The following is a 20547-nucleotide window of genomic DNA, read 5'->3' on the forward strand; positions in this document are numbered from 1 at the left end:
GTGCCCTCCATAATGTTTGGGACAAATACCCATCAGTTATTTATTTGCCTCTGTACTCCAAAATTTAAGATATGTAATAGAAAAAAAATCACATATGGTTAAAGTGCACATTGTCAGATTTTAATAAAGGCCATTTTTATACATTTTGGTTTCACCATGTAGAAATTACAGCTGTGTGTGTACATAGTCCCCCCCATTTCAGGGCACCGTAATATTTGGGACACATGGCTTCACAGGTGTTTGGAGTTGCTCAGGTATGTTTAAATGCCTCCTTAATGCAGGTGTACAGGTAAGAGAGCTATCAGCACCTAGTCTTTCCTCCAGTCTTTCCATCACCTTTGGCAACCTTTATTGCTGTTTATCAACAAAGTTGTGTCAATGAAAGTTAAAGAAGCCATTATGAGACAGAAACAAGTATATAACTGTTAGAGGCACCAGCCAAACCTTAGGCTTACCAAAATCAACTGTTTGGAACACCATTAAGAAGAAAGAGAGCTTACTAATCGTAAAGGGACTGGCAGACCAAGGTAGACTTCCACAGCTGATGATAGAAGAATTCTCTTTAATAAAGAAAAATCCCCAAATACCTGTTCGACAGATCAGAAACACTCTTCAGGAGTCAGGTGTGGATTTATCAATGAACACTGCCCACAGAAGACTTCACAAACAGAAATACAGAGGCTACAATGCAAGATGCAAACCACTGGTTAGCCACAAAAATAGGATGGCCGGGTTACAGTTTGCCAAGAAGTACTTAAAAGAGCAACCACAGTTCTGGAAAAAGGTCTTGTGGACAGATGAGACAAAGATTAACTTATATCAGAGTGATGGCAAGAGCAAAGTATGGAGGAGAGAAGGAACTGCCCAAGATCCAAAGCATACCATCTCATCTGTGAAACACAGTGGTGGGGATGTTAAGGCCTGGGCATGTATGGCTGCTGAAGGTACTGGCTCACTTATCTTCATTGATGATACAACTGCTGATGGTAGTAACATAATGAATTCTGAAGTGTATAGACACATCCTATCTGCTCAAGTTCAAACGAATACCTCAAAACTCATTGGCCGGCGGTTCATTCTACAGCAAGACAATGATCCCAAACATACTGCTAAAGCAACAAAGAAGTTTTTCAAAGCTAAAAAATGGTCAATTCTTGAGTGGCCAAGTCAATCACCCCATTTGAACCAATTGAGCATGCCTTTTATATGCTGAAGAGAAAACTGAAGGGGACTAGCCCTCAAAACAAGCATGAGCTAAAGATGGCTACAATACAGGCCTGGCAGAGCATCACCAGAGAAGACACCCAGCAACTGGCGATATCCATGAATCGCAGACTTGAAGCAGTCATTGCATGCAAAGGATATGCAACAAAGTACCAAACATGACTACTTTCATTTACATGACATTGCTGTGTCCCAAACATTATGGTGCCCTGAAATGGGGGGACTATGTATAAACACTCATGTGATTTCTACATGGTGAAACCAAAATGCATAAAAATGGCCTTTATTAAAATCTGGCAATGTGCACTTTAACCACATGCAAGTTTTTTTCTATTACAAATCTCAAATTGTGGAGTAGAATGCAGGCCACAAAAGAAACTGAAAATTACAAATAGAAATGTGTCACTTGAGCCAAAAAGTCTCTCTCTACACAATCATTCACAACTCTATTTGCTTATCTGCCTTTTTTTCATCTCCACCTATTCACCTTCCTCTCACATCCCCAAGTTCCTCCCCTATTCATGCAATGTTATTCTCATTTGTGTTAATGGAGTTCATGAGGAAATTGAGCTTGCCCTGATGAGACCTGTAAATTAACCCTACCATCTTGGTTGGCATGGACGAGTTTTGCTGAGGGGCTTGTATAGATCAATTATTCTATCTTTTGTCCTCAAAACCTCATGTTCACATGGTTGTAAACCCATTTTCATTATGCTTTGCACACGACCTAAACCCAAAGACACAGAAAACTGTTGTTTAATCCACTCACAAAGTATTTCTTTCCTGTGCGAGGTGTGCAGTTATGGACTGACCTGGATTTAGTGCTATTCCCTTCCTGAAATTGTACACATACCCTCTCCCAGGAAAGCATACAGAGCCGAAACATAGTCTAAGATCTCAACTAAAGTAACATTCAGCCAATGTCAAGCCCTCATCCAGTTTGTTTTCATGCTGACAATACTTTACTTTTCTTTGGAGATACAGCACAGAAACAGGTCATTTGGGCCACTGAGACCACGCTGACCAGCGACACTAGGGACAATTTTTAAAAAAAATTTTTTTTACAGAGCCAATTAACCTACAACTTGTACATCTTTGGAGTGTGAAATGAAACCAAACCACCCATAGAAAACCCATGCAGCCACAGGGAGAACATACAAATACCATACATACAGCACCCGAGGTCAGAATCAAACCCAGGTCTCTGGTGTTGTAAAGTGACAACTCCACCCTAATGTGATACATATGAATAGTAACTGTTCTCTGTATGTTATGGATTACCGCGTAGTGGATTTTTCAGCAATATCAACTGAAGCACGCAGTGAAGCACTCTGTGAATGAAAAGACCATGTGATCAAGTGAATTTTATAATTGGTAGAATTCACAATTGTATACTGTTAATAATAATGAACTACATTGTGAAATTGGTGGAACTGAGTGCACCATGTGACAAGTCAAATGCTACACACACACACACACACACACACACACACACACACACACACACACACACACACACACACACACACACACACACACACACACACACACACACACACGTTCTGACCGTTTGGATAACAGAAATTTGCCCTTACAAAATTCTCAAATCGCTACCCAAACATTTTAGAGGCGTGAAAAAAATTATCCTCTCACTGAAAAAATGTGGAAATAAAGGAAATAAACATTTTTTTCTTCAACTGACATTTCTTGATGCATGTGCAGATGACAGCTTTGCCAACTGTACCCCCTGAAATGCAGGGCTCTCCTGCAGCTGCATTATTGGCAAGTTGAGAGGGACTTTGTTTATGCAAATAGCAATATAAAAGAGCCAGCAGATATATAATGCTAAAGGCCAGGTGACGTGCACCATATTTAACTTATGGAAACTAGAGTATGATACCCAACAGCTGTGAATTTGGATAAGCCTGAATCTCCATGTTTTGTTTATGCCCAAAGAAAATGGTAGCTTCTCTTTGTTTCTCATCCAAAACACCTCTTCCTGTGTGGCCAGTTTTTAGCTCCTGCATTTTCATGCTGCTGCCTTTCCTCGCCAGTTCCATTACCCTGCTGCCTGGACATATTCATTAGTCGGGAAAAAAACACAAAATCTGTAGGTGGTAAATCCGTTAAAAAATCTGCAAAGTAGACTCCAGCGACTCGGTTCTCTCACAGCATACTGAGGGAGATCTGTTGATCTTTATAAGGTACTAGACCAAGTGGACCCGTTGGGCCCATTCCTCGTAGAGGGGGAACAAGGAAGGGGAGAGGGTGTCGTCACTGAGTGAGCCCTGGACTCAAAGGCTCTCCTGTATTGGTCTAGCACCCTCAACCCCCCCCCCCCCCCACTCAATCCCCCTTATCCCCCCCTCCTCCCCCCACTGACCCACTCCATCCCCTCTACCCCACCCCCACTTGTCCAACCCCTGCCCCCACCCCCACTCCCCCATCCCTGCCTCCACCCCCATTCCCCCCTCCCCACCCCTATTCCCCCCATCCCTCTCCTGACCCCCACCTCCCCTCCCCACCCTCTCCTGCCCCCCACTGTCCCCTTCCCCCCCACCCCCACTGTTCCCCCACCCCCACTGTCCCCTCCCCCCACACCCCACCCACACTCACCCCGACCCCCTCCCCCACCCCCACTCTCCCCCCACCCCCACTCTCCTCCCCCACCCCACTCTCCTCCTCCTCCCCCCACCCTCCTGCTGCCCCCACTCTCCCCCTCCTCCCCCCACCCTCCCCTCCACCCAGTCGGCCGCCACGCCCACTCCCTCCGTGGAGCCGTTGGCTGCGAAAGGCACTTACCAGTGCCCGTGCGTTCAACGCTGACTGCCGACGTGCGAGCCTCTGCTGGGACGCTGTGAGTCTCTGCCACAGATGAAGCACAGAAAGACTGGAAGGGGATAATGTGCCTTTATTAAAGAAGGATTACAGAGGATTATAACGCCAAGGGGGCATAGAAAAGATGGACTGCAATATAGTCTTTTTTGATTGATTGATTGTAATTGCAACATTTAAAAGACATTTGTAAAAGTGCATGAATACAAAGCATTTCAAGGGATATGGGTCAAACACAGGAAAATAGGACCTGCTCAGGAAGCCACCTTGGTCATCATGGATGAGTTGAGTCAAAGGATCTTTCTCGATACCGTACAAGCCTATGACTCCATGAGATTCTATTGCACACCAACACGCCAAAGGCAGTAGACTCTGGCCAATCAACCAACCAACCTGCACATCTTTGGGATGTGGAAGGAAACTGGTGCTCCCAGAGAAAACCCACTCAATCATGAGGAGTACGCAGAAACTCCACATAGACAGCACCCAAGATCAGATTTAATCCAGAGCTCTGAAAATGTGAGGAAGCACCTCTACCAGCTGGTCACGGTCCACTCACTCTGTTTTAACACTATTTGCATGATGAAAACTGATGCCTGGAATAGAATTGCACCATCCATATAATGCATTCAGCTATTGAATCTGTAAATGTAATCCAGTCATTACCAATCTCCAGCTCTTTCCTCGTGGCCCTGAAACATTTAACTTTTATCTGCCCTCTGAAATATCTGAGCCACTCTATTTTGTCAAATTGCTTCGAATACAAGAAATGATTTGAAAACCACAAGATGTGCAAAATCTTCAATTTACAGCCCTTCCTGAGTATCTGAGTAACAAGAAATATACAAAATAAATGCTCGCTTTATACACTCCACAAGAATGAGTTAAAAAAAATCCCAGTCTGCCTTCTCATGGTGCAGAAGTTCAAAACGTCAGGTGATCCTCAAGCATGACTGACTATTTCCAGCATCTTTTTCCAATCTGTTGCATTTCAAAACCAATGCTTAATTTCACTTCTCCCCAATTTTTGTGATCATTTTCCTTGGTGTACTATATTTTGGATCTTCACTCTTCACCTCAAATCCTCAATTAAATAAAAGTGCTGTTAAACGGATTCTTTTATTATCAGTTAATGAGAAGTAATTTTTCCCTACCTCCCTTTGAAATCTCTACACTCCTCCAATTCCCATCTCTTCAGCAATCTTGCCTTCAGCTACTCCTATGATTGGAATTATTTCAAAAACCTTCCACCCCTTTTCCCTTATTTAAGATGCTCAGTATCTACTATTTCAATTGATTTTTTTGGTTGCAGAATCAGATACTCATTCTCATTCAGAATACTCCATTAAAAAGTCTGTGCAATCTCCCTATTCGAACTTAGAACTTAGAACCTATTAGAACTTTCTAAATAGCTTTGTAAATTATGTTCGTTCAGGTGCCTCACCCTCCTCTGTCCAAACATCCCTTTTTTTTAAAACTTGCTGTTAGGTTTTATTCTTCAATTCTAAAAAACGGGCTGGGGTCTAAATTTGATCCGAAGAGGGATATAGATAAATTATGTGAATGGACAAGATGTGATAAACTGAATAAATTATATGAAAATAGGATATTAACAATTTTGGCTGAAAAACTGGCATGTATAATATCTAAATGCTGAGACTGCAAACCTTTGAGGTGCAGTGGTACATGGGTGTCCTGATGAGTTGCAAAAGGCCAAGTGATTTGGAAAATTAACAGAATATTATTATTTATTGTTGGAGAAATGAATACTGGCAGGTACAATCTTGATCCAGATAGTTTAGAGAGAGGGTTATTCCTTATGGAGATTTTGTTTAAGAAAATAGTCCATCCATATTGCTGTACACATCCATAACACATTGAGTACTATTACCATACTATTTTCTTTTAAAGATCCTCATACCTATCCAATATTGAAGCATTTTAAAACAGTGCCATCCATAAATGGACATCTATTTTAGTAGTGGGTCAGAAACAGTAATTAGCAAGATTGGATCATCTATGGCTCATATCAAGTTGAATCTCCTTTCAGAACTGGAGTCTGTCTGAAAGAACCAAGGGAATTCTTCAGTTAATCTGAAGCCATATCTATTTACAGCCTCACAAGCCTAATGTTGTTAAGTAAATATGGCCCCCAGTCAATTAGAGATTAGTTTTGGTTTGATTGGTTAACTTTAAACTGGAATCAGATTATCAACTTGAGGCTCAGTTTGACGAGAAATGAAAAGCAATTTTAAAATGAGTTATCAAGTGTGACATCCTGATTGATACAGATGATATACCAATGCAGTTAATATACTGAGGATGAGATGGTCAATAGACTTTACCATAGATATTATAATGTTATATTCATAATGTACTTAACATACCACATTATTAGTATTATATTAATACTATTGCAGTATAACAGAAACAATATAATGAAGTTCGACCCCTGGACATAATCTACCCACAGGTGTAAAGGATGCTCCACATAGTTCACTCAATTTTTTTTTTACTCACTGATGTCTACACAGTATTGGGTTTAAGAATTGTATAACATTTGACCAGATTCAGTGAACCGGCTTGGAAGGAGGTGTAGGTCCACCACCGATTTTCCGGCAACTGGTGGTCTGGCACCTCCTTTAATCCAGAGAGCGCACTTAAAATCCCTCCTGAGAAAAAGTGGCTCCTAGGCCAGGTGAGGCGGTAGATCTCATCCTCATCGGGGGGAGGGGAGGAGGGGAGAGCGGGGAGGGGGCAGGGAGGGGGGGGAGGGGGGTAGGGGGGTAGGGGGGAGGGGGAGGGGGGAGGGGGGAGGGGGAGGGGGGAGGGAGGGGGTGAGGGGTGGGGGGAGGGGGGGAGGAGGAGAGGAGGAGAGGGTGCGGCATCAATGCAGAGGTTTGGGCCAACGGGTCCACCTGGTCTAGTAGTGTCATAAAGTTGTACAGCATAGAAAGAGGTCCCTTAGCCCAACCCATATATACTGACTATCATGCCAACGATACTAATCCCACTTGCTTGCATGAATTCTGATTCCCTCCATGCCTTGCATACTCAAATAGCTGTCTAGATACCTCTCAAATGTTGTTACTGTTCCTGCCTCCTGTACGTCCTGCCCTGGTTTGATTTTCCGAAATTCATCACTTTTCACTTGTCCGAGTTAAATTCCTTTCCCCAACTTACGCAGTTGATCAATATCTTGTAACTTTGTTCATTGTTCATTACACCACCAATTTTGGTGCCATGTACAAACTTACTGCATGCTGCACCACAACACTGGTCACAGATTTCCAAATGAAAAGCAATCCTCCACGACAACACTCTAATTCAAACCAATGAGCCAATTTTGTATTTGATTGGCCAGATCGTCCTAGATTCCATGATTCTAACCATCCGGACAAGCCTACCATGCAGGACCTTGTCAAAGGCTTTGCTAAATTCCACGTAAACAACATCTACCATCCTACCTTCATCAATCCTCTTGGTTAACTCTACACGGAACTCAAATTTATGACACACGACTTCCCAATGAAATAACCCAACTATTGCTAATCAATTTTTTTCCTTTCCAAATGCAATAATACCTTCCCTCAGAATTCCTTCCGATAACGGGTGTCAGGGGTTATGGGGAGAAGGCAGGAGAATGGGGTTAGGAGGGAGAATTAGATCAGCCATGATTGAATGGCAGAGTAGACCTAATGGGCAGAATGGTCTAATTCATCCCCTATCACATGCCCTAACCACCACATGCAAGGCTCAGCAGAGGAAATTCCCTGGTCTGTCTCTGTTCTCATTCTTTGATAAAGCCACAACATTAGCTGTCCTCCAGTCTTCATGGTGAGGAAAGGCTGAAAGGCAGAGCTTCTCTATCATAATGCCTCATTTATCTCACCAAAGCAGGTCAAAATTTTCATGTGCCTCAAAAGTAGTGGAAATTCATCATGGGAACCAATAAATCTGATGTATTAAACTTTTTGTTCATTTTATCTCAGGCTTCCCGCTCTGTCCCAATTCCTGTCTAGAGTCACAATCCCGATCATTCACTCTTCCAACAAGAGTTTAAGCATTTGCTCAATAGGGCTTTGGAAATTATTTTCCTACTTGTACAGTCCTATGCTAATATTATCCTTAACTTGCACTGACATGATATTTGCTATGTTTCCCAGAAGTGCAGTAGAACACAAGTTTCATAATATTCCCATCAAATACCTTCCAAAATCTTTAAATCATGCCTATCATGTATATTTTACCACACATTTGTATACAACATTACCACTCATTTACATTAAGAAGCCATAAATGTTTTGAATACTTTATCATTGCAGGAGCTTGAAGGTGAAAAGGGAGTGCTATAAAGTTAGTGTTCCTGGCTATTGAATACTCTCTCCAAGTCTATAAATTTTTATGCAGTCAGTTTATGAGGCCTGTTGAATGAAAAAAAAAATCAGAAAATAATTCCAGTGGTGACACTAAATTAGCTATTGAATCTGCCACTTCGAGGGGATGGGGCTGCTAATCGCTTGTCATTGCTTATCTCTGTCAGTTTGATGGGAGAAGTGATAATAACAACCATGCTGTTCAATCATGCAGTTTTGAAATGCTGATAATGTCTCCATGTTGGATAATCATATTTAGGGCGATGCTGGCACTATACTGATCTGGGCATTACAACTACTTATTTGTAAAAGAAGATAACTGCAGATGCTGGTACAAATCGAAGTTATTTATTCACAAAATGCTGGAGTAACTCAGCAGGTCAGGCAGCACCTCGGGAGAGAAGGAATGGGTGACGTTTCGGGTCAAGACCCTTCTTCAGTCTGAAGAAGGGTCTCGACCCAAAACGTCACCCATTCCTTCTCTCCCGAGATGCTACCTGACCTGCTGAGTTACTCCAGCATTTTGTGAACAACTACTTATTTATTTTCTACGGCACAGAGAGTGACTATCTGACCCAGATAACTCTTTGTTCTTTCCTACTCCTCTCAAACGTTACCTGCAACATAAAAATAACTTAATTTTTGCCAAGTTCTCAATTACCATAAAATCGGAATCCTCTAGTTACTATTCCTTGCCACTTGAACAAGTAGCAGCAAACAGTAACCAGAGAACACAATTTAGGTTTCACTTTACTTATTGAAACCTTTCATTCTTTTTAAACTATCAAATCTCATAGCTCTCCAACTTCCTCGCCCTGCCTAGAATAATGGTCCCTATTTGTTACCATTTATGTGTGCAGAATGTCACCCAAAGAAAGCCAATATGGAATTTCGAAAATAGCACAGGAAACAGGCTCAGAGAATGCAAAGGGAAACAGGCCTGATGAATTTAAAGAGAGACAGGAAACAGGCCATGATTTAAACAAATATTCGGTTTAAACAAAGATCTGGGAAATTAAAAAAGTATACGGGGGTAAAAAATGTATTCTTATTTAAAAATTAATTACTATTTTTACTAGTTTTTAATCTGGTGAGAGTTAAACGAAAAAGTCAAGATGTGGAATTTGCATTCTGTGCCACGTGGCAAGTTTAAGACACTTCCCTTGTCCAGGATGCAACTCCCCCTATATTGGACAGGCCTACGTAGGTCAATGTAGATGCAAAAGACTTTCTTCATTTCCATCTTAATGATTTTGATCCCAATATAAATACCAAAGACTCCCTGACTGCAACAACAATGAAACCAGGAGGGGAATGACTCAGACCTGTGGGAGTGCACCTTCTGTGTACAATATGCTTGATACTTGGTGAAGTTATTCTGGTGGCAGTCAGCCGGGTGCGTGTATAGATTCCTCCCCCTCCTCCAGGATTCAATCCCAAAAACTCAGCCAGTTATTTCCTCCCACAGCTCTGCTGCTTTTCCAATAAGCAACCCAAGAGCATCTGGGCAGGAGAAATATTAATGGGCTTGAAATTTGTTCACGCCTGAAACAAAATGGTGATGTACAGGGAACCCCTGCCTGTGTTTCCTGGTGCCACTCACAAATTTGTGTGTGCTTGTCATGCAATGATTTGCCCATTTCATTAGCAGCTTTGGCACACAAAAACGAGCAGGAATGTTTGGAATTCTGTGTATCAGCCACAAGTTAACAATGCCTGAACTTCCTAAAGGGCGAGTAATCATTAACTACAACCACTGCCAGAAGTCATTTTGCACCTTGGGACATACTCAGACCAATCATATTAAGCCAGAAGCTTGAGCCAGCATCCTGCTTCTCAAACTCTGGTAATACTTGGAGATAGACAATGGGAAAAAAAATACCCTGCAGGTTCAGAGAACCAGGAAACTGTCCAACAGAGTAAAGTAACAATTTGAGGAAATTATCAAGAAGATCATACCAGTACCAGAAGAGAAAGGCAAATGGGCACATTTCCCTAAACAACTGCACAAAGACATCTGTTTCTCCAAGTTCACCTAGCAATCTATATTCATCAAATGTTGCACATTTATATACCCACACTTAGGATGCTGACCAATAAACACCAAACAGGTCACAGGTGAGATACCTGGTCCATATTAATTGTGCCCAAACTTGTTTCCAAGAGTTTATGGGGAGAATTCTTTCACAGATTACTATATCTTGAGAATCATTGCGTAAACATGCATCAAATCATCAGACAGCTGCTGTGAAACAACACACAACCTGCAGAAAATAAATATCTTCAGGAGAGGAGTGAATCTTACCCACCAAGAATTGATAGCTTCTGAAGAGGCAGGGGGGGGGGCAGTACTTCAGTGAGAATCACTGCCTTCAGGAGAAAAGAGTCATCATCTTCTGAAGATAAAGTATGAATCCCAATGAAAGTCAGAGATACATGGAAGCTGCTTTTTCCCCAGTGAGAGCGAGACAGTTCAGGAAACCTAATACCCCGAGGGAGGGTTGGCAAATTCTGGAGAGAAGTTTACTCCTCTGCAACTCAACATGGTCAGAAGAGGAATAATGAAATGGGGGTTACTGGACACACAGACAGACACACAGACAGACAGACAGACAGACAGACAGACAGACAGACAGACAGACAGACAGACAGACAGACAGACAGACAGACAGACAGACAGACAGACAGACAGACAGACAGACAGACAGACAGACAGACAGACAGACAGACAGACAGACAGACAGACAGACAGACAGACAGACAGACAGACAGACAGACAGACAGACAGACAGACAGACAGACAGACAGACAGACAGACAGACAGACAGACAGACAGACAGACAGACAGACAGACAGACAGACAGACAGACAGACAGACAGACAGACAGACAGACAGACAGACAGACAGACAGACACACACAGACACACACACACACACACACACACACACACACACAGACACACACACACAGACACACACACACACACACTCACTCACTCACACCATCTCTAGAGATACCATCAGAGCCATGTTGCACAGACATAATTGGTCAGAGTCATCAAATGAAATAAAGTAAAGTTGCATACATTCACTGAAGGTTTATTGAGGGCATTGAAGGTGCTGGGCATGGTCCACATTTACTTGTAAGAATCTCTACCCCACCCACACTTCTCTCTCACTCCCTCCCCCTTTTCAGAATGTATTTTGTGTGGTCGCTGCACGCCCGTCAGCATGTACATCAAATCCCACACAACAGGATATGACAGGAGTGGATGACTAACAATTCATTCTCCCTGACTCAGAAAAGCTGCGATTAAAATACATTTGAAGTGCACACTGAGAACAATATCCCCCCCGGACCCAAGTTCACCTTAACCCTATTGTTTGACAAATATCAAAGAGAATCATTCTTCTAATTATTTGCTCTTTTTCCTTTCTTTGGCTGGCCTTTGTTATTTTGACTATTTTCTTTAAGTGCTGATGACATCATTCGGTGAAGGCAGTTCGGAGAATTTCCTGAGCATTTTGAATGCAAGGGAGGGGGAATTAATCAACACAGCAAGCTAAAGCTACAGCTAATTTAAATATCTGTCCATTTCCCAAAGAATGTTATGTACCTGGCCCACCTATTTCTGTCCCCAGAGGTAGCAACAGGATATTTTCTGGGCATAAATCACAAATTAGGAATAATTCCTTCTGTAGCTGAAATGCCAGACACATTTGTTGCCCAGGATTCTTTCCTAAACTGGTCAGAAGCAGGACACTGATAGCCTTTATGAAGCTCTGCATTACATTTTTAGTTTAGAGTGACCAAACTAATCAATCCTCAATAAACACTGATTGAAACAGCCATAACTGAGGTATGTGTAAGCATTACTCTGGCCCTATTACCAGAGCCAGGGACCTCTGCTCGATTCTTCCATTTTACTCTATTCTCCTCTCCACCTCAGGCAGGATGAATTGGTGACCCTCTGCCAGCCCGAACCTGATCCCTTCAGGGGGCTAGCAGCAGGAGATCTGGCCAAAGATCCAGAGCCATGGGTTTGAGTCTCGCCATGTAGGGAATTTAAAATTAAAGTAGTTAAATAAATCAGGAATATTTAGAAAAAGGCAGTTTCAATATTAATAGTAATCTTGAAACTATTGGATTGTCCTAGAAATCCATTTACTTCACTAATTTCCTTCAAGGAATGAAATCTGCCATATTTACCTTGCTGGGCCCTTTTGTGGTTCCAGAACCACACTGGCAGACTTTTAAATACCTCTCAACGCAGGAATAATTTGGGGCGGACATCTAAAGCTGGCATTGCCTGGGGTAACCGTGTCTCTTGATGGAATAAATTAAGAAACAACCCACAACCTATTGATGACTGTTTCCAGCCCAAACCTGTTCTTTCCCAATACATAGCGTGAGAATGTCTTCTCGTTCCTGCTCAGTTTCCCCTCAATGACAGGATCCAGACAGGGATACTCTGCCAATTCCTGTCGAGTGAACAGCCAGTCCTTTTACATCGGACACTTCCTTTTCCTGCTTTGGGCAAAATTACATTATTGAACTGGATCCCTGTACAGCAGCTCCGACTACATTCAGTTTCAATTGAACGTAATACTAATTAATTTGTATGTGGACCATCTTTCTCCCACAGAAGCTGGAGGAAAGATGGATGGTGATACACAAAAGCTTGCAGAACAAAGCCATCTCACAATAGGAAACTCCACTGGAAGCAGCATTCCCGTGGAAAATCTTAAATAGCTTCACAAGATCAACCGAAGCATGAAATAAGTTCAATTGACCTCCAAACTGGGGAGAGGAAAGGATTGACACTGTTCCAGATCCCATCACAACACATTGAGATCTACATATAGATTATTAATAATTCACACACCTCCACACATTGCAGTCACTGACCTCCGTTGTTGGCCTCTCCTTCCTCTCAAACCTCTCACTGACACCTTTCACGGTGTCCTCCACAAATGACCAATCCCAATTGACCTTGAATCCCATTCATTCATTGCCCTCACTGATCATTACCACCATTGATCCCTCCCCTGGTCCATCTCTCATCTCCTCTGATTTGATACATACAGTTCCAACATTTCAAAAATCTTTAAATGTGAAATGCTTACCATTTGAGCTCCATTTCAGAATCAGAGAAGCCTTCTTATCCCACCCTAATCAGACAATGATCAGTAACAAGTTGAACTCATTAATTTCCAATTTAACTCTTCCTTACCTGTCTTGGGCAGTGGGCTGCCAGGCACGGTGACACTCTGGGTATGGGGTTCAGAGATGGATACCAGTGGAACCTTCAACCGTCTTTGGGCTATTTCCTGTTACCAATCATTACATAGTTACCATGGAAATGTTAAGGAGTTGTGCTGAATACCAGTCAGAGTTATGGCAATGAGAGATTTTAAAGCAAATGTCGTGCTACCACTTTCGTTTTTTTCTCGGTTTCCATGGCGCCACCTTGGAAACACAGAACTCTCTCTATTCTGCCCTCACAATATGCTGAAGCATCAATTGTCCAAAGATGCTTTCTACTTTTTGATTTTTTTTCTTTTTAAAGCAAAATGAATTACTTCAAAGTGCGATAATGAAAATTATGTTGCTCAAAAAATGTAGCTGTCATTTTCAACAAACAATAAACCAGAAAAAGTAAATTGGTTGGGCAATTCCCTTGTTCTGCTTCCTTGGCCTTGGCTTAAGCATCAATCTGAAGGACATCACCTCCAATAATCCTTACTCCATTAAGACTGCATAACATACAAGCTTTCTGTAACATACAAGATGTCTTTCATGACAGCCAAGCCTACAATCATGAACAAATGTCAATCTGACGTTACTGGTAGAACCATTGATAAACTTATGGATAGTTCCTTGGTTTGATTTCATGAGGTTTGGACTGGCAAAAAATGTGTTCTTCATTCTAGCAATTCTGGGCTTCATTTAAACCCATAACCTGCGTTGAAAGATCAATGTCCAGTGCAGATTCAAAAAGTTTGGTCTCCCTCTATCTTAAAAGCAAAATGATCCACTGACTATGATGAAAGGCCTTAGTCTCCAATTGGTTGTCAGTCAAATCCGGGTGATTCACTTTGGACATTAAAAAAAAACAGGGTGATGAAGGAAGCATGTGACATGTTTGCAATCATAGGTCAAGATATAGAATATAAAAGATGGGGTGTTATGTTGCAACTTAATAAAATACTGGTCAGTCCACAACTGTGGTATTGTGTGCAGTAGTGGTCGCCACACAATTGGGTGGATCTGATTGCACTGGAGAGGGTGTGGAGAAGATTTAGTTATGGGGAAAGTTTGTATAGTCTAGGCTTGTTTATTCTGGAGTGAAGGAAGCTGAGGGGTAACCTAATAGGGAAACATTAAGTTATAAACACGTGAGCAGCAGGTGAGCATGCAAATCATGTGTAGCAAGATGGACTCAGTTAGGTTGGCATCATGGTCGGGGCATATGTGGTGGATCGAATGACCAGTTCCTGTGCTGTAGTGTTCTATGCAAGAAGCATAAATAGAGTACATAGACAGAAAGTTTTATTTTACATATGGTTGATATCTGGAACTCACTACCAGACAACATTTAAGAAACATTTAGACAGGAACTTAGATAAGCAAGGTATAAAAATTAGTGCAAATGGGATTAAATGGCTAAACGATTGGCATGGGCATAGCGGGCTGAAGGATACTTTTCTGTGCTGTCCAACTCTATGACTAACCAATCAACACTTTTTAGACCATGTACATACAGCATAGGTCAGAAGCAGATGAAAGATATCTCTCCATTAGCTTTCAAATGTTTCCAGGGCAGGTACGGAAGTTTCAATACAGAGAGAAGCTCTCCTCACCCTGTGCCATTAAAGAGTCGCAAAGCCCAACGAGTACCAGCCCCATCTGCTGTGATAGTTCAGCATCTAATCCAAGCCACACAGAAACATTTCTATTTGCAATTGTCACTTGATGGCAAATGTTACATATTTTCCGCAAATCTCCAGTACAATCAGTGTAAGAAGATTGGTTTTGTCAGCACAAATAGAGGTACACCATACGTTTTGATCTTTTCTCCCCAATCTCCCATATTCTTTCCGCACCCAGGTCCCTGTTCCACATAACAAAACAATCCAAGAAATCCTTCCAAGTATTCTTTCATTATGCCCCGTCCATAAACATTGCAATGTGTTCAAGGTACACAAAATTACTTTCCTACGTGGACACCATTGTTATACAAAATATGCAGCAGGCATTTGTGTACAGCTTTATCCCAAAATCAGGAAAATAATTGGGTAATTTATCAATGCAAACCAAAAATGCAAGGTTATCATATCATATCATATATCTACAGCCGGAAACAGGCCTTTTCGGCCCTCCAAGTCCGTGCCGCCCAGTGATCCCCGTACATTAACACTATCCTACACCCACTAGGGACAATTTTTTTTACATTTACCCAGCCAATTAACCTACAAGGATACTGGGAGAACTCCCTTCACCTTCTGTAAATAGTCCCCTAGATCTTTAATGCACATGAACTAATGAAGCAGTTTCAAGCCTTTAGTTCGTATCCGAAGAATGTATAGCCATACATATATCTTGAGGTCCACATGTCTGATGCTGCTCTATCTGACTTAAATAGTCATTAGTGGGGATAGGCAGTCATTTTGACTGATTGCTCCCGTGGCCCAGGAAGGTGAAAACCACCTCAAGGTTAGAAGCTGGAATCTGTTTGAGGCTAATTGGGCAGCTAGCTGATGGGCAAGTTTGCAAGCAGCACTAAGATCACGTACAAGAGTTGAGGCTGTCAGTAGCATTTGCCTACAACAGATGAATCTTGATGTATTGTGGATAGGGCTTCAGATTTCACTCTTACGAGGTGCAAGAATGCTGAACATCAACCTTGTGGAGAAAAGAACAAAACCTGCAGAAAATAAAAAATCTAGAAAAAAGAAAAAGATCTGACTTATTCTTACACGAAATTCTCTGAGAATCCAGGAGCAAGCAGGTGACAGAGTGAATAGGACGCAGTAGGTGGATAGTGCCCTCTTTAGGGAATGCTTATCGAATCACAGGCCAATTGTTTGAGCACGAGAGCTAACCCGGAGTTCCTGCTTACCGTGTGTTCTTGGCCACAGAGGGGAGCCTCCCCTGCAGATCAGCAGGGACCAGAGGAAAATCCAAACTCACAGATCAGAACCACAGAAACTCACAGCGAAATCCACTGGCAGCCTTGTAAAAATCACATCCAACATCAATGAGACCAAACTTGCTTCAGATCAACAGGACATCCCTGCTGCTCTCTGAAAACATGTTGATGCTAACTCCGGATACAACTCACACAAGAAGAAAGAGTGGGAGAGGTTTCCAGCTCCGGCAGTGCCTGCTCTCTGTCTCTTGCTTGCAACAACTGCTCAAATCAGGAGGGAAAACAAATCAGGATATGAAACCAATCAGTCAGGGAGGAAACACCTTGCGAGGCGTGCACTAATTCTCAAACTCAGAATCACAGGATGGAGACATGTGAACAGTCAGGAAACCAGTGGGGTCTTAGAGAAGAATACCTGCCAGCTGCAGGCTCTGAGATAACAACACATTGTGTACCGACTCCACCGGCCGGCTTCACTCATCTATGAGGAACTTGCCTTAAACAGGGAGAAACTGGCTCCCATGCAGAAGGGGCCTGCTCCCCCGTGAACTGGATGCAATTGGCAGCATCAGAGATGGAAATTAACCCTCTCTTTGTCTACAAACACTGACTTCGAATTTTTGGGACAGGAAAAATAAAACAGATGGAGTGGCAATAGGAAGCAGCTCAGGAAGAAGAGCAGGATCTCAGGACTCAAAAGAACAGGTACTCTCTTTAAACTTGTTATATTTTCCTTCCTCAATTTGAACTCTTGCACTTTTCTGTCCCATGCTATTCTCAACAGACAATAAAACGCTGCATAAGCTGTGGTCTACTTAACCCCAGAGTCTTGTTCAGATTATAGGATATTGAATGCCTTCAACACTGCTCAGACAGTAGGATCTTCAGACCTCAACAGTGGAATCAATCTGCAAGATCCCCAAGCCATTACCGCTCTGTCCTGACAGTGGGATTCCCCCCTACAGCACTTCTCAGACTCCTCAATAACTCCATTAAATGTCCTTGGTGAGTAGGATTAAGAGGAGAATCCCAACACACGTTGTACATACATTAAAAGCAAGATGTGACTGGGGGGGGGGGTTTGGACCATTCAAGGACAAAGAAAGGAATTTATGCCAGAAGCCAGATGAAGAGGGCTTAAATGTGTACTTTGTATCAGTGGGCATCAAAGGAAAGAACATGGAAGGCTTGTGGGATCATGGAGGGTTTTGCTGATGTTGCCCGGCAAGTTGATATCAGGAGGAGGAAGTGTTGGGTCCTTTAATGAATGTTAAGGTGGATCAGTCCCAGGTCTTGAAAGGATCTATCCCAAGTAATTAAGAGAGGCAAGAGGGGAGATTGTTGGATCCTTGGAAGGGATCTATGCACTCCCTTCCCTTCACACTCTCCTAAGCTACAGTCAATACTTTTAATGTCCAACCTTTCCTCAAAAGAACCCACTCATTCCCATAGCAAATCTGGGAGCTACTTTTATTCTTCCTGAAATAGGGTTACTAGATGCAGCATTGCAGGTGGGCAATGTCCGATATAACTGAATCATAAACTCCCTACTTTTGCATTCAATTCAAAAATCAATGTTGCTATTGTTACCATTGTTATCCAGTTCATTGACTAGATTATGACATTCTCTCACTATTCAGATAAGGTGTTCCCCTTTTTTTCCAAACCAAGATGGATAATCTCCCATTTTCCAGTACTATACTCCATTTGGCATGTGCAAGCGCTTATATATATATATATATATATATATATATATTTTTTTTTGAAAGTAGATGGGTTAATTGGCAAGTTTGCACACAACTCACAAATTATTTGTGTTGTAGAATGTAAGGAAGGTTGTAAAATGATGCAGAGGAACATAGACCAGTTGGAAATGTGGGAGGAGTTTAACCTGTACAAGTGTCAGGTCTGCAAATGTAAGATGAAATAAATGGCAGGACCCTTTGGCACAGAGGGATCTTGGAGTGCAAATTCATAGCTCCCTCAAAATGGTAACAAAGGTAGATAGAGTGATAAAGGTGCCTTTATCAGTTGGGGCACTGAATGCAGAAAATCATGTTGCAGATGTATGAAACATTAGATTGGCCACATTTGCAGTATTGTGTGCAGATTGCAGCCTTGATTAGAGAGTTCTAGCCAAAATGAGAGGTTGGACAAAATTGGATAGTTTTCTTTGGAGCCTGGAAGGCAGAAGGGTGACTTGATGGAAGCATGTACCATCTACCATCGGGCAGACGATACAAGGCCTTCTACGCCCGCACCTTCAGACTCAGGAACAGCTTCATCCCCAGGGCCATAGCTGCTATGAACCGGTCCTGCTGAGCCGGATGGTCACATCGCACAACGAACTGGCACAGATCTACTTGCACTTTATTCTGTTTTAAAACTGTTCTAAATTGTTTCATTGGGTTGTTTAAATTAATACTGAGCTAATTAATTTATTGCATCGTATGGGAGGCGCATTCCCAATCTCGTTGTACCCCCCTGTACAATGACAATAAAGATATATTGTATTGTATTGTATTGTATAAACAAGATAGTCAGAGTCTTTTCCCAGGGTGGAATGTCAAAACACTCCACATGAGAGAAGGAAATTAAGAGAATTTTTCAAGTAATTCAGCATTGATCAATAATTTGGCTTTGAGAGGCATCCCCACTCTCCACAAACATAAATGTAAACTGCAATATGAACTAGGTCCCTGCCAGAACAATTTGCAGCTGGAAAACAGCTGAACACTTAGAGCCAAATTAGGAGCAGGGTAAGGCCACCTATCCTGTCAAGCCCATTCTGTTATTTAATAAGATCTTTGTTGATTTGATTGTAACCTCAACCCCCCATTTTCATTTACCTGTGGTAACCTTTAGCCTTTGCTTATCAACTACTTCTGCCATTAAAATATTCGAAGACACTGCTTCCACCATCACTTCACCAGAGTTCCAAAGAAAAATGACCGAGGGAAAGGAAATCACCTCATCACTTATTAATAACAGGACTCCTCGTTCGAGATTCTTTCATAAGAAGAATCCTCTCCACATCCACCCTTCAAAGGCCTTATTAAGTCCCTTTCATTAAGTCCCTTCACGCTCTCCTGAGCTACAACGGATACTTCACAGTCCAACATTTCCTCAAAAGAGCCCACTCATTTCCATAACAAATCTGGGAGCTCCTTTATTCTTTGTTAAATGTGGTAACCCATACTACATGCAGCATTGAGGATAGGAACTTAACAATGTCCTACATAATGGAACCATAAACTCCCTACTTTTATATTAAATTTCCCCTGGCCATAATTAACGTCGCTATTGTTATCATTGACTAGATGATGACATTCTCTCACTATTTAGATAAATGGTTCCCTTTTATTTTTTCAAACCAAGATGGATGATCCCCCATTTTCCTGTAATGTAATTTGTCAGATCTTTGCTCACTCCCCTATCTATATCCATTTATAGCCTCTTTGCAATTTAGTTTCCTGCCCACCTTTGTGTTACTACCAAATTTAGCCATGTCATTTGTATAAGTTACAAAAAGTTAAGGCACCATTGCCAATGCCAGTGGGACATTATCTAGGACATCTTGCTGTTTCTTCCAATGCCTGAGTTACATGTTAATCCACAGATGAACACAGAACAATGCCCGGACAAGAGCCAACAGCTCAACGCTAAAAACTGAACACTGATGTACAACTAGATAGTAAACAACTGAGCTTCACAAGTCACAGCATTAGACAATTTTTTAAAAAAAATTTAGACAATAGGTGCAGGAGTAGGCCATTCGGCCCTTCGAGCCAGCACCACCATTCAATGTGATCATGGCTGATTATTCTCAATCAGTACCCCGTTCCTGCCTTCTCCCCATACCCCCTGACTTTGCTATCCTTAAGAGCTCTATCTAGCTCTCTCTTGAATGCATTGAAATAATGCAACTCCACAGCAGAATAAGTATATTCAACTGCAA

At 42.0% G+C, this 20547-nt stretch overlaps 1 protein-coding gene across 8 annotated transcripts in view; it reads right to left on the reverse strand.

The window, feature by feature from the left end:
• The window catches only part of shank3a (SH3 and multiple ankyrin repeat domains 3a), a 557029-nt gene that overhangs the window by 506931 nt on the left and 29551 nt on the right, over nt 1-20547 (reverse strand). The window contains exon 1 of one of the 8 annotated variants that reach the window (XM_078419605.1): nt 13323-13418. The exons of the other annotated variants lie outside the window; for them this stretch is intronic. The gene's annotated coding sequence lies outside the window, so the exon portion shown is untranslated. Of the gene's footprint in view, nt 1-13322; nt 13419-20547 lie in introns of those variants that run through there. 8 annotated transcript variants of the gene reach the window in all.

This window comes from Rhinoraja longicauda, chromosome 23, assembly GCF_053455715.1.
Source record: "Rhinoraja longicauda isolate Sanriku21f chromosome 23, sRhiLon1.1, whole genome shotgun sequence".
NCBI classification, from domain to species: Eukaryota; Metazoa; Chordata; class Chondrichthyes; order Rajiformes; family Arhynchobatidae; genus Rhinoraja; species Rhinoraja longicauda.